The sequence below is a fragment of the Chelonia mydas genome, chromosome 12 (assembly GCF_015237465.2).
Source record: "Chelonia mydas isolate rCheMyd1 chromosome 12, rCheMyd1.pri.v2, whole genome shotgun sequence".
NCBI classification, from domain to species: domain Eukaryota; kingdom Metazoa; phylum Chordata; order Testudines; family Cheloniidae; genus Chelonia; species Chelonia mydas.
In genome coordinates, this window is record NC_051252.2 from 7,830,619 (window position 1) to 7,843,361 (window position 12,743).

General features: G+C 38.8%; 1 protein-coding gene across 5 annotated transcripts in view; it reads right to left on the reverse strand.

Annotated features, from left to right (window-relative positions):
- Nucleotides 1-12,743, reverse strand: part of NUP93 (nucleoporin 93) — a 122,648-nt gene that overhangs the window by 62,935 nt on the left and 46,970 nt on the right. Inside the window, exon 1 of one of the 5 annotated variants that reach the window (XM_037877558.2) lies at nucleotides 6,492-6,723. The exons of the other annotated variants lie outside the window; for them this stretch is intronic. The gene's annotated coding sequence lies outside the window, so the exon portion shown is untranslated. Of the gene's footprint in view, nucleotides 1-6,491; nucleotides 6,724-12,743 lie in introns of those variants that run through there. 5 annotated transcript variants of the gene reach the window in all.

The following is a 12,743-nucleotide window of genomic DNA, read 5'->3' on the forward strand; positions in this document are numbered from 1 at the left end:
AAACTGTATTTGCTGTATACAGCCATGGAGGAGAGTGAAAGGCGTATACAGTGAATATAAACAGCATTTACCATTTATTCCCTGCTGGTACATATAGTGTCAGTCACTTAGACTGGAGTCACCAAATAGAACTATATTCCTGCTTTGCAGTGTTGCTCACGCTGATTATTTCTGAGCAGAGATCGTCACTATTGGCATAGGAAAATGAGTCTCAGCTTGATTTTGGTTTCTTCTAATTCAGTATCATTTTGTTTGGTGTACTCTTTTGTTCTATTACGTGAAATGATATTTACAATTTGCTTCATCCCTAATAGCACATGGAAATCCACAGAAATGTTTCAATTCACATTGTTTTGTAGTATTATTTTACCGACATCACAGGAGTTTGTGAGGTTTAATAATCCCAAACCTAATTATAAAATTGGACAGATTTTTAATCTTAAAAGGGACTCTATCAGGTTTAAAAAAATCATATTGTTAATAAAACATACCCTTACCTGTATTATTTGTAACACATTAAAACTGAAATTTTTTAAAACTATTTTTTAAAAATATTTCTTCTGTTTTTTTCCCACTTCATGACAATGAAATCAGAATAGCCACTTTCACTTTTGTGTACCAGCCAAGTTTGCTTTCGGGTTCTAAGACACCTTCCCAACATTGCTGTGGTTGAACTGCAGACAGCATAGGGGACTGTGTAGTTAAAAAACTGTTTCTATAGGAATTTTTTTTTTAAAGTCACAAACAATGTTCCCTCTAATTTTTGACAGGCCGTGTGCGCAAAAAATTTCTTCTGTGCAAACTGTTGTGCTTCTGTGCAAATTTTTGTGCGTGCAGTGTTTCGCTGTGTGCGCAGGGTTTAGGATCTGTGTGCGCACGCACAGCTTAGAGGAAACAATGGTCACAAACACTTCTATCGGCGTTAGATTTTGTATAATGTTATTTTTATAAAACCTAGATCTGGGGCAAATTGCCTGAGACTGAGCCTCTTTAAATGGTAGATTGTAGGAAATGCTGCAGAATCCCCGTGTGCATCAGCTTTTACGATAGTCACTGACATGATACACACACGTATTAGAAGGATTATCCTCCCTTCTCCTATTCCTCCTCTCTCCACTGTTAGATATCCTCATACTCTCACTTTGTGTCATGTCTACAATTAAACCATAAGCACTTTGGTACTGGGAACTAAGTCTTATTTGTTCTATAAAGCACCTGACAGACTCTGTTCACTGCATAAGTAATAAACAAGATGTAACGTTACTAAGAATCCTGATCTATTTCGATATCATGGCAAAGAATAGACGCACCACATCTGAGAAGGGAGAAAAGGGTAGCTAAAGAAGGCAGCCACCTTTCCAGATGGAAAAGTCAAAACCTAAACAACAGAACCCAGGTGACTGATCTCTTGTACATTGTTTAAGATAGAATGGCCAACTGTTACACTGTTCATCCCAAATGTGCTAGCTCAGCTTGCTAACAATACTGGTACAATATACCCGAAAACAAAAATAATAATAATAATAATAATCATCTCATCCACAGCTCCCATTAGTATTAGTGAAAGCAAACAATTATAATTTGACATTTTGGTTAAAGGGCAACATTGTATTTATAGCATTGCTCACAATACAATTCTTTGAAATGGGGGATAGACCCACCCTGATAGATTGGTTCAGCATAAGAGACTGATTCATCCAAAGCAATTTGGCACAAGGTGTTTCACCATTAGCAATGACATCCGCTCTAGACAGAAGTGAATGAACCACACACACCAGAAGTTGAGGTGGTGACTAATCTCATCAAACTGCAATCCTAGCTAATTCTCCCATTTTCTAATCTACTAGTGAATGTCTTTTATTCTGTTTTTAAACAAGATTTTTAAATGCAGAGAATGAGTCTGCTCTGGGGTTTTGTTCAGAACCATCAATAGGAGCTATTGTACCTCTCCTGTCTTATAAAGGCACCCGCATTAGCATCCCGGTAAAAAATGGCAGAAACAATGAAACATTATTGCAAATGTACAAAAGTGTGTATGCACCATAGTACCTAGAATCAAAATAAAACACTGCACTTGGGCTGTTCTTAGGAACCAGCAGTTTTGCTTGAAAGAAACAAAATTATAATGTATTTCGCTCTAAAGGCTTTGGGAGCCAAAGTGCTATCTTCTATAAACAGCAATAAGGAAGCAATGTAATTAATACAGAAAGATCATTTCAGATCAGGTATTATGGTAAGCTACTATTCCAGCTTCTTCCAACATCATTCCTTTAAATGGAATACTGGAATTAAATGAAGATCAAAATGATTCAGTGTTCTTGCCTGGTCTTAAAAAGTGCCAGTCATAACTAGTACCGCAGTATAACACTTGCCACTGAAAGCATCTCTTCCTCAAACTAAGCAGAGGAACACCCTGAATCAGGCCACCAAAACTAATTTTACTGATGACGCCATTTTATTACTTCTTCTGCTGCCATTTTAGTACCATAGTTACCACACAATTTTCCAGAAAACTAAGCTGTGTGCTCTCTCCCCGAGCATGAAACTATGCTCAAATAATCTAGTGACAAGCACACATGTACTTTTTCCTTTTTAATGGCCGGTAGGGCCATGTTTTTACATCTAAAGGGCAGGAAAGCTCAACTCACTGTTACCCCAGAGGACCACACCTCAATTCTCTGCACTGATGGGCTGGGTCAGGAGCCTTGAGAGATTGTTTGAACTGAGAAACCAGTCACTGGAAATCTGTCAGCACCAAAGGACAGACTTATAAATGTAGGGGAACAGAGGGAGCGTGCAGCCACCATGCAGGAAGGCAGATTTCCCTCCAGTTTCCATTAAGAATCCTTAGACAAAATGGGCGTGCAAGGAAAAGGAAACAAGGCACAGAGGAGATAAGCACTCGATCTATTAACAATATCTGTGACGGTCTTACTCAGCACCATCATTAACGTGTCGCCAGACTCAAGAACTCACTGAAACTGCAAAGGGAAAACTAGTTTCTTCCGAAATATAGTTAGAATCCGAGTGCTAACCTGCCAATTTGATTAATAAAAGATAGACCACTCTTAGATTATTACATGTCTCTCCTGGAACACTGTCAAGAGAAACAGTGTATTAGACGAACAGTCCGGTAATTAACACTTAACCAATCCCCTCCACGCCATTTCCCACATTTAATGTAATCCTTCCTTCGTTCTTAGCCCCTGCCACTCACTACCTCTGCTATAGAGACTGTATTCTTCTATGATGAGCTGCCTGTTTCATTCTAGCATACAAACCCTACCGCTTCTGTGCAATGCATGGGTGTCTGCAGCTTTTTAGAAACTGATCACATTACTGATTGGTATTTGCATACATATTCTTCCACAGTTTTAGGAATATTAAAAAAAGTTACATCTTAAAATTAAACTAAACATTTTATGTAAAATCTAATGGAAAGATTTGTATTCTCTCCCCCTCTTGCCCCTTTATCTAGCTAGCTCAACGCTTTGAGCTTGACACACTTCCCGTTCTCAAACCAAATCATATGCAAGGATTCTAAACACCACGCTCTCAACGTGTTACAGCAATCCACATTTACCTGTTTCCTGCACAATCCTTGGGAGTACTAGTAACCTTTCTTCTTGAATAAAAAAGGTAGAAGTGAGAGCCTTCCACCATCTAGCCATATTTTAAACGCCCATTGCTTGTGCACAGCAACGCCCATTGACAGAGGGACAACGCCTGGTTCAGAGAGACCTCGAAATACTGCCAGCATTGTAAATATGATAACCAAGTTAAAGCAAGATGCCAATACAGAATCAGAGCACAGACAGGTTTAGTTATTGCAGCACTTTCACAATGATGATATTTACTGCAACATTTTTACAGCCATTTGAAATCTTAACCAAACAACCCGACATGCAAAAGAAAACCTTACAAAAGTAAAATCCACTTTAGTTTGCTCGCTCACCAATGAGGTGGATAAAGCTACAAAGAAAAGAGGCGAGGTTATATTGATTTCAGTTTCAAGAACTACAAGCGTTCTCTAGCACAATTTATACAAAACTGTGTTTTGAAACAATCAACAGTTCCAAAGTTATGCACTCTTAAATAAGCATTTAGGAAAGATTAGCAAAATCATCCAGACAAGTCAGAAAATAAACCTGGACCAGTTTGTCCATTATTCCAAAATATTTTAAATCAGAGATACTTGGTTAACACTCAAAGTGATTCCATCATGGCAGCATTTCCCCTGGAAAATACAGAAATCCTTTTTCCTTAGTGGAGACAAAGCTATTTTGAGGAAGAAAATTAAAATATACTATGATATCTTTAAATGCTAAATTTAAACATCTCGTAGCCTTTAAAAATGATGTTTTCCTACCATATTGCCAATATATTCCATAAGCTAATCATTTAAATTACTTATGAATGATTAATTGCTGATCATTACAATAAAAAAATACAGAAGTCAGTAAGAATATGCCTGTTAGAATTATACAATTATTATTTGAATGTTTATATATTACAATACGTGGTGAGAAAAGCCGTATCTTTAATCATTTCCTACTGCAGTCAATGATATATTTTAATGCAAATGTTATTTATTTTCAGATCTACTTTACCTACATATAGTATACGCCTGTGGTTTAAACTTTTTATACTTAGACCATTACACCAGTCTGGTAAGTACACACTGTAGACAAAAGGCTTCCATTTTTCTCCTGACTGTACTCCACCCTTGCTAAGGAACTCTCCTGATGTACAAGCATTATCTGTGTGTTACATTAAGAAGGCACATGAGCTTTAGGACTTTAATGCAAACAATATGCCAACTCCGGCTGCTGCCACTAGATTTCAGACAGAGTTCTATTATAGCAGAGCTAGTGCTAATTGTTAAAAACGGTGCCTTCGATATCTTCCATACATTAATTTACAAAGCTCAGTTGAACTCTGGCTCCCACCCACTTCAGACAAAGGAAAATAATTTGCAACACTGTACCAACTGCAAGGATAATTGAGCCATCTTCCACACAGGGTCAGTGGTGATGGCTTCCTCCATCTTTTCACACATGCAAACCACACATTTCATTGTCTTTTATCTAAGGAGTTAATTTCTTGCTCTACTGTTTCTGGGGTGAGACTTCCTTAAAACAGGTTATCTTGCTTAGACAGAGAACTTTTTGGTCAAGCTATGTCAGTCCTTCAACATTTCTCTTTGCAGAACAGGTCACACATTTCACACTTAACAATAGAAAGGGTGCAGGACGTGTCATGTTATACACCTTGATACTCGGAGATGAATCTCCAAAGTGGGCTAATAATTCTCTATTGCCTTTATTTCTTAAGCACAGTTGTGGTCCCATCATGGCACATTTGATTAATCCACTTTTCACTGTAAAGGATGAATACAGCCTAAGCAAGGAAAAGCTATACTTTCATTTCCCATTCCAAAGACAGGCAGACAGGCAGAGTTGCTAATTAGCATGCAGTTTGAGAGTCTGTGAATTTTAGAGTAATAATCAGCTGATACTCACCCAACTAATCCAGGCCCCTAAGATAGATATAGATAGATAGAGAGAGAGAGACACACACACAGACAGACAGACACATATATATAATATATAAATTTTTATTCCTTGAGTGGTTTATATTCCAATGATTTTGGAAGTTTAGCCCTGTTCTCACACACCCTATTACCTGAAGGGAATGGGTGAATCTAAAACTGAGAGAATCTATGTTAGTTTCTTTATGTGCTTAGTTAAATAACTAGCAAAAAGACAATATTGCCAAGTATATTACTTGGCTACTGAAAATGGGAAATACTTTGTATTAGAGTCTCTTTAAATTATTGTAATTTCTATGCCAGATTTGAAACCCTTCCCCAAAATAAGGTTTAATGTGTCTTCTAAATAAATCACTAGTGCATTTGTAGAAACATAGGCGACCTAGCAAAATTTCCGTAACTGATATGTGTGTGTGTGTTTATATATATATTTTTCTACCAAAGTGATACCTTAGAAAGCCATATTATAAACAGTGTCTTATCTTTTTTAAAATACTTCGGTAGATGTTTCATATTGTAGGTGAGAAAAACAGGAATAAACACACGCAAAAAGTTAAACTAGTATATTTCTCATTAAATTCAAACAAAAGCTACAATGTCAAAGATAATCTTTTAAAAGGCGACAATCAAGATCCAAAAGCCGACACCACACTGCCCCACCCTAGAGCTGTTCTAAAGGATACTATAAGACGAGAAAGGTATAGATCTTAAGGTTTCTCTTTGATTAGAAGGCTATTCCTCTGAAATGATCCACCTGGTCACAATTCCTCACCTACAAAATTTAAACAAACTATGGGAATATCCACAAGAAAAATTATGATACGAAACCTTAAAAAACAACTGTCAGCCTATTTAACAGCAAGCTTTTATCTTAATTTTTCTATATATTTTAAATATAGACAATCCTACCTGTGGATCACAGAACCGAGGAGTTACAAACCTGTTAACACTGGCTGTGGCTGCAATACTTCAAATGCCTAAAATTTGGGCTTATACAGCGGTCTCTTTCTGTATTAACGCTCAAGTTTTTTCATCTTTAAAAAAAAAAAACTGCAAGTCCTGAAATGGCTGAGACAGTGAAGAGTCCAGCAAGACAATGAGAAAGCAGCTGCCTCAACTGCTGTACACCACTGCCCATAAAGCATCTATGTAATTTTCCAGTGGTGCTTTATTCAAATTCTAAGGAAAGCATCAGTCTGAAACCAGTAACTGATGAGAGTAGCAGTTTATAGGTTACAGAAGGATATTTTATTGTTAATGGACTGTACCATGTAAGATTTAAGAAGGGGGAGGGACAATATCCGGGCAAGGGGAAAGATTCTACTGTGTTTTTTCCCCCAAGCCACTGCAATTACTCTGATGTGAATTTTTGATGACTTCCGACATCTTGCATGGTTAATAATCGTTTCAGCTGTCATGTTTAGACCAGGAAAATGCATTTGCTGCATTGTGATGCAGTGCTGTGGCCACAGATTGTAACACCAGTTGTGAAGCTATTCCCTTAACTGAGCAGCATGAATTTGCACATACCATGAGGCTGAAAAAAGTGGTAGTTAGATTTTATACAGAGAGCTTCTGCCATTTTAGACTTGCAGAATATGTTGAAACAACATATTTTGTTCATTTAACAGTGTATTAACTGGTGTCATTATTTTTACTAAAAAGAGCCTTGAGTCTTTATTGTTTTTATCTGTTTGGGTTATTTGGTGGTTAAAGATTTAGATACCGTTTAAATTAAACTTTGGATTTAATTGTAGCTTTGAGCAGAGGTTATTGCATTGCAGGCATATACAGCCCAACAAAACTGTCAGTGACATGAAAATGCAGACCCTTTATTAACATACATTTAGCTTAACTACCATTTTTCCACGATATTTAAACAATATATAATATTGTTATGATGAATCTGAAGGATAAAATATGCTGCTTATAGAAGAAGGAAAATTTTTTTTAAAGTATTACTCTTTCACATACACCTTAAACATCAAATGAAAAGTAAAAGGTTATGTAAAATATCAATGTGTCTTTCATTGTCACCAAAAGAAAGTAAATGCTGCAAGCAATCATGCAGTTACAGGAAGGGATGTAAAACAGCAGAGATGAAACCATGTTAAGAGCCAGTCACCCGATGATTAAAGTCAGGCCAGTATATTCCAGCAGTCAGGTGATGGTGCCATCATTACAGTGCAGAAAGCCAGAGAAAAATCGAGAAACGAACCACCCCCATCTTAAAGAAAAAAATTAGAAGCACCAAAGAACTAAGGAATGCATTTGTTGATCTCCAAAACACACCACCATGATGAAGTGCTTTACAGTTTGTGAGCATACCGTTATCAGACGGCTGGATGCACACACTCAAACTGCATATTTAACACACACAACCCATAACAATTCAGCTCCCTCCACCATTAACAATTTGTTGGTGCACAGAACTCTTTGAATTTTAAGCTTTTCAACATAACCCTGCTCTAATCACACTTCACCATGCAGAAATTTTGCCAACCAAATGCAAATTTAATATGGTCTCTCAAAAAATCCAACAGTCTCGGGCATCTGAGCTTTGTTTTTTTGAAGTATGAAGAACTAACAAACCACCATTTTAATGCGCGTTAACGCCAAGTTCATATGCAGCACCGACATCAACATCAAATCAATTCACTATTTCCATTGTTTTACTCATTAAAAACAACTCTCAATGAGCAACAGAGTGTTAGCAAAAACAGCAGCACCACAGAGGTGTACAGTTTATTTCTAGGCAGCGAAGAAAGCTGGATCTCTGAATTAACACTGTACTACCTGTTTTGGTGGCTGTGTCATTTAATAGCTGCTATATTTGCAGAATGTGCTTTGTGACTCAGACTTATCAATTTGAGAGGCAACACTGGGCATCTCTAAGGCCAACTAAGGGGCTTCACAGTACAGAGAGCTTCACAAGTGGCAGAGTTGTCTCTTCAAGGCACTGTGTTTCTGCTTTGAAATTAGCAAATTTGAGCTTTGGCTCAGATTACTGCGAAAAGGGACAATCCAGGACGAGTTTTTCCTTTAGCAATGCAAAAAGTAAACCCTCCTTGTTTCTGATAAAATAACTACTGCACTGAGAAGCTGGAGCCTTAAACCAGAAGTTGCACAGGTGAAAACAGGGTTTAACACACTCATGTTCTTAAAGGGAAATCCCCCAGTCAGTACCATTTAAGGAAAAGCTATTGACAAGCTGCCCAGGAGGTTGGGCAGACTCCATTTTGGGAGAGGAAGGGAAAGGAGAAGGACACTTTTAAAATATTTTTATAGATATAATCTAGTTCATTTATTTCTCCTCTTTATTCCAAGTGACTCAGTAACTGAGGGACTCTTGATAGTTCTGCACACTTCAGTAGCTCATCCTTTCTCCGGAGTAGGAAAGAAATGTAGTCTAGAGTACTGCAGTTCCCAACCCAGATATATAGCATTTTTGAAAGGCTTGCCACCTGCCTAACCTACTGTTCAGAATTAGATGGTATAGTACCACGTGTTGGGCACGCGGATTGCTTTCACTTTATAGCCACATGCATGAAGGAGGAAAGGGTATTATTTAGATTGTAAGCTCTTTGGAGTAGGGGCTGCCGATTATTATGAATCTGTGCAGTGTCTAGCACAAAAGAGTCACGTTCTTGGCTGCAAAGGTTTTCTGTTACTTCTTGGCTATGTAAATTGCTGCAGAGTTATACGTTACATCTAAGCTTTTATTTTAAAAATGTTTCATTTCTAGCTCTTATGGTTGCAAAGAAAGCCTACCTAATAAAGTGTACATTTTTGATAGTGTGGATACTTAACCACTGCAACAGTTTACCAAGGATCATGGTGGATTCTCCATCATTGACAATTTTTAGAAGAGGACTGGCTGTTTCTAAAAGATCTGCTATAGGAATTATTTGGGGGAAATTCTCTGGTCTGTGCTGTACAGGAGGTCACAGTGGTCCCTTCTGGCCTTGATGGTCACAGTGGACCCTTCTGGCCTTGGAATCTAGGAATTACTGTAATGTAATGCAGAGTAACTCAATTCAGTGTTGCTTTCCCAAGTCTGCAGATATCTGAGAGCAACAGCTCCGAGGGATGCGAACTGCACCCATACATCCTAAAAAACTGGTAAAATTTGAAGCCTGGCGATCGCTTCACTTTTGATTACTTTAGTACAGTGGTTCCCAAACTGGGGTTCACAAAATGTTACAGGGGGTTCTCGGGGAAAAAATTCCCTAATGGTGGACAGAGCTGTCCCTAGGTACCCCTAGTCCGGAGCCCCTGGACTTCCAAGAGCTAAGCAGATCAAAGCAAGCATATCTATCACACTGAGGAGATTTAAACTTCAAGACTCCTTATAAGAAATAGAAAGGGAGGTGGATATATTTTGCTGTTTTTAAAATTAAATTGGCAGCTAGTATTGTTTTTAAAATGATTATAAAGAACAGGGCTTTGGAGCTGTGCTCCAGCTCCACTCCAGCTCCAGACAAAAACCTGCAGCTCCACTGCTCCGGAGCTGCTCCATGCTCCAGCTCCAGGCTCTGCTCCAAAGCCCTGATGAAGAACAAGTTTAAGCTTTGTTGTAACGTGCGTTGTTTGCCTGGACTGCTGCTTGTGTAGGAGGAACTCTTTGAGTTGGCTTCCTAAATCCCTTCATGTTGTTTCACATCTGATACTCCTTGATGAAAGATAGGAGCCTTGTTTTATAACAAGCTTATTCAAAGTGATACAAGCTACAAAAGTGAGATCTTGGGTGAGTATTGCCATTTTCATAATGTAATAAAAATACTGTAATGATAAATAATAAATAGTGTGCAATAAGCATGTCATAAAAACAAATTTTATATTTCCAAGATCACAGCTTTTATAATTCGTACTCTGGTAAAGGAGAAAATCCCTGGAAATATTCAATTTTAAGAGGGGGTTCACAAGACTTGACATTTTTAGTGAAAGGGGCTGACAGGTTGTTAAAGTTTGGGAACCACTGCTTTAGTAGAAACATTCAGTTAGCATGCCTCTCGATCATTATTGGACATAGTAGCAGCTACTGTAGGGGCAGGTAGGAAAGTACTGTCAAGGGTTGTGGGGTCAGTGGCAAGGGGAGTTATGCACATCCTAGTATAATGCACCATGTCCCAAACAGAGAGAGAAGCAAAAATAGTACAGAAAGGGTTATGAACAATTTTTAATGATCTATTCTAAGAATTTGTGAAGTGCACATCACAGTCATTTGGACAATCGGCATCCACAACTATATTCCAATAGGACAACTAAATGTTAACCTGCCTATCAGAGAGATGGAGTGAAGGAAGAGGTGTGTGTCTAAGGAACTCAACTGACTTCACCCTGTGAGGCAGGAAATCCCATGCAGGTCAAGCAGACTTTTAAATTATGGACATTATATGAACAGTTACTTTCACTTCCCATCTTCTTTTCTCGTATGTGCGTGTGCGCCTGTTCTCTTCATCAGACCCCACAAAAGACTTCCTCCCTCTCAAATGTACAGTTACATCTCTGTGGACAAAGGGATAGTTTCTTTCAAAACAAACAGAAAAACAAAAGCCACTGCCACTTCCCGCCTTAAATTCAAGTAACTCCCTTAAAGCAAACTACTATACAATCACTGGGGCTTCATAGTAATCTGTGCTTCATTTCTTTCACTTGAGAGTGTCTTCTGTGGGGAAATGAGCATGAAAAGCTCTCCTGGATCTTATATTAGCTCATGTTTGAGCGTCTATATCTACAGTGTCTGCTATTATCAATGAGCATTAGACAGTGACAATCATGGGCATTGTTGGCAGTCAGTTAAAACAGTGGTAGGTAGCTTCCTTCCTGAAAATCTTTTTCCCGGTTAATCCAACTTCACGGTCGCACTGGTTTTGGTGAGTGACTTAAGGAATTCTCTCTCTCCCTCCCTCTACCAGGTTGGTGGAGACTGATTATCTAGTATTAGTGACATTCTAGGTCTCTTTAGAAAGAGGGCAGCAGTACCCACCCCATGGACTGCCGACGTTAGCAGATCTGCAGAGAAACACTTGTCACCCTCTTGTTGTGTGGGGATCGATAAGAGGCCTGTGAGTGCAGGAGTCACATTGAGCAGATTAGAATAAAAGGACACCTAGGAGAAAGGAATGTCAACTCCACATTGATACCCTGTTTTGCATCCTACAAGTGCGTTCACATGAGAACGGCGCAGAACTAAATTTGAACTTGGCGAAATGTGTATTGCTATTGAACCTCATTCGCTGGAAGGAAGCAAGGGCTTGGCAGTGCTTGATAAAGTTTTTGGACTAATGCAGACAGAAAGTGGCTTGCCTAAGGCCACAGAAAGAGCCAGTGCCAGAGCTAAGATTGGAGCTCAGTTGACTGGTTCTCAGACCAGCGCTTGAGCCCCTACACCATGCTACCTCTCCTACGAAAAACAGCAAAGCCAAGAATCAAACTGTCTTCTGATAACACAGCACAGAGGAGTCCTGCATTTAGGTACAGACTCTTTCCTGAAGTCTGTTCCAGACAAGAGTCAAGGAGCTAGTGCCCATGGCATTAGGAGACCCCCACGCCTCCCAACAACAGTCAGTGTGTGCTGCTTTTATGATTAGGCAGATGGGGAAAGAATTCTCCTTTTAGTTTACAGATAGTGACAGCCCCAAGTGGCAGACAGGAGGGGGAAGCCTCCCCTTTCTAGACTAGTAATAAAGATTAGCACTAACACTAGCTGTGCTGTTCCTGCCGTCCATGCCCCACACGCCAATTAGCGGTACAGTTTGTCAGACTGAAGAGAGAACTTGCACCCAGGTCAGCAATTTGACAAAGTGTCGCTGAACTACTGCACGTCCATATTTATACAAGAGACGAGAGCAGGAACTGGTTTTAATTAGAGCCTTTTTAACAAAGAACCAAGGATATTACCCATGCTCTCAGCATCCAGTGACAATGCAGTTGTAATCCTTTAAACAAAGAGTAACAAGTGTCCATTTACCCAAAGCAATTGTTAAATGCCTACTAGGATATTATTATCAACATTATAATGTGCCATGCATATTCAAACCACTTTCCACCCCCAGCACTGAAAAGAATAATCACCTTAAAAAACAATTAACCCTAAGCCAAACAGCTAGTTTGCTGCAGAATTCTAGGCATGTTTAAAACATGCCTATGGTCATTTAAAAGAAAGTCCAGTGTTTGGACCATTAAACGC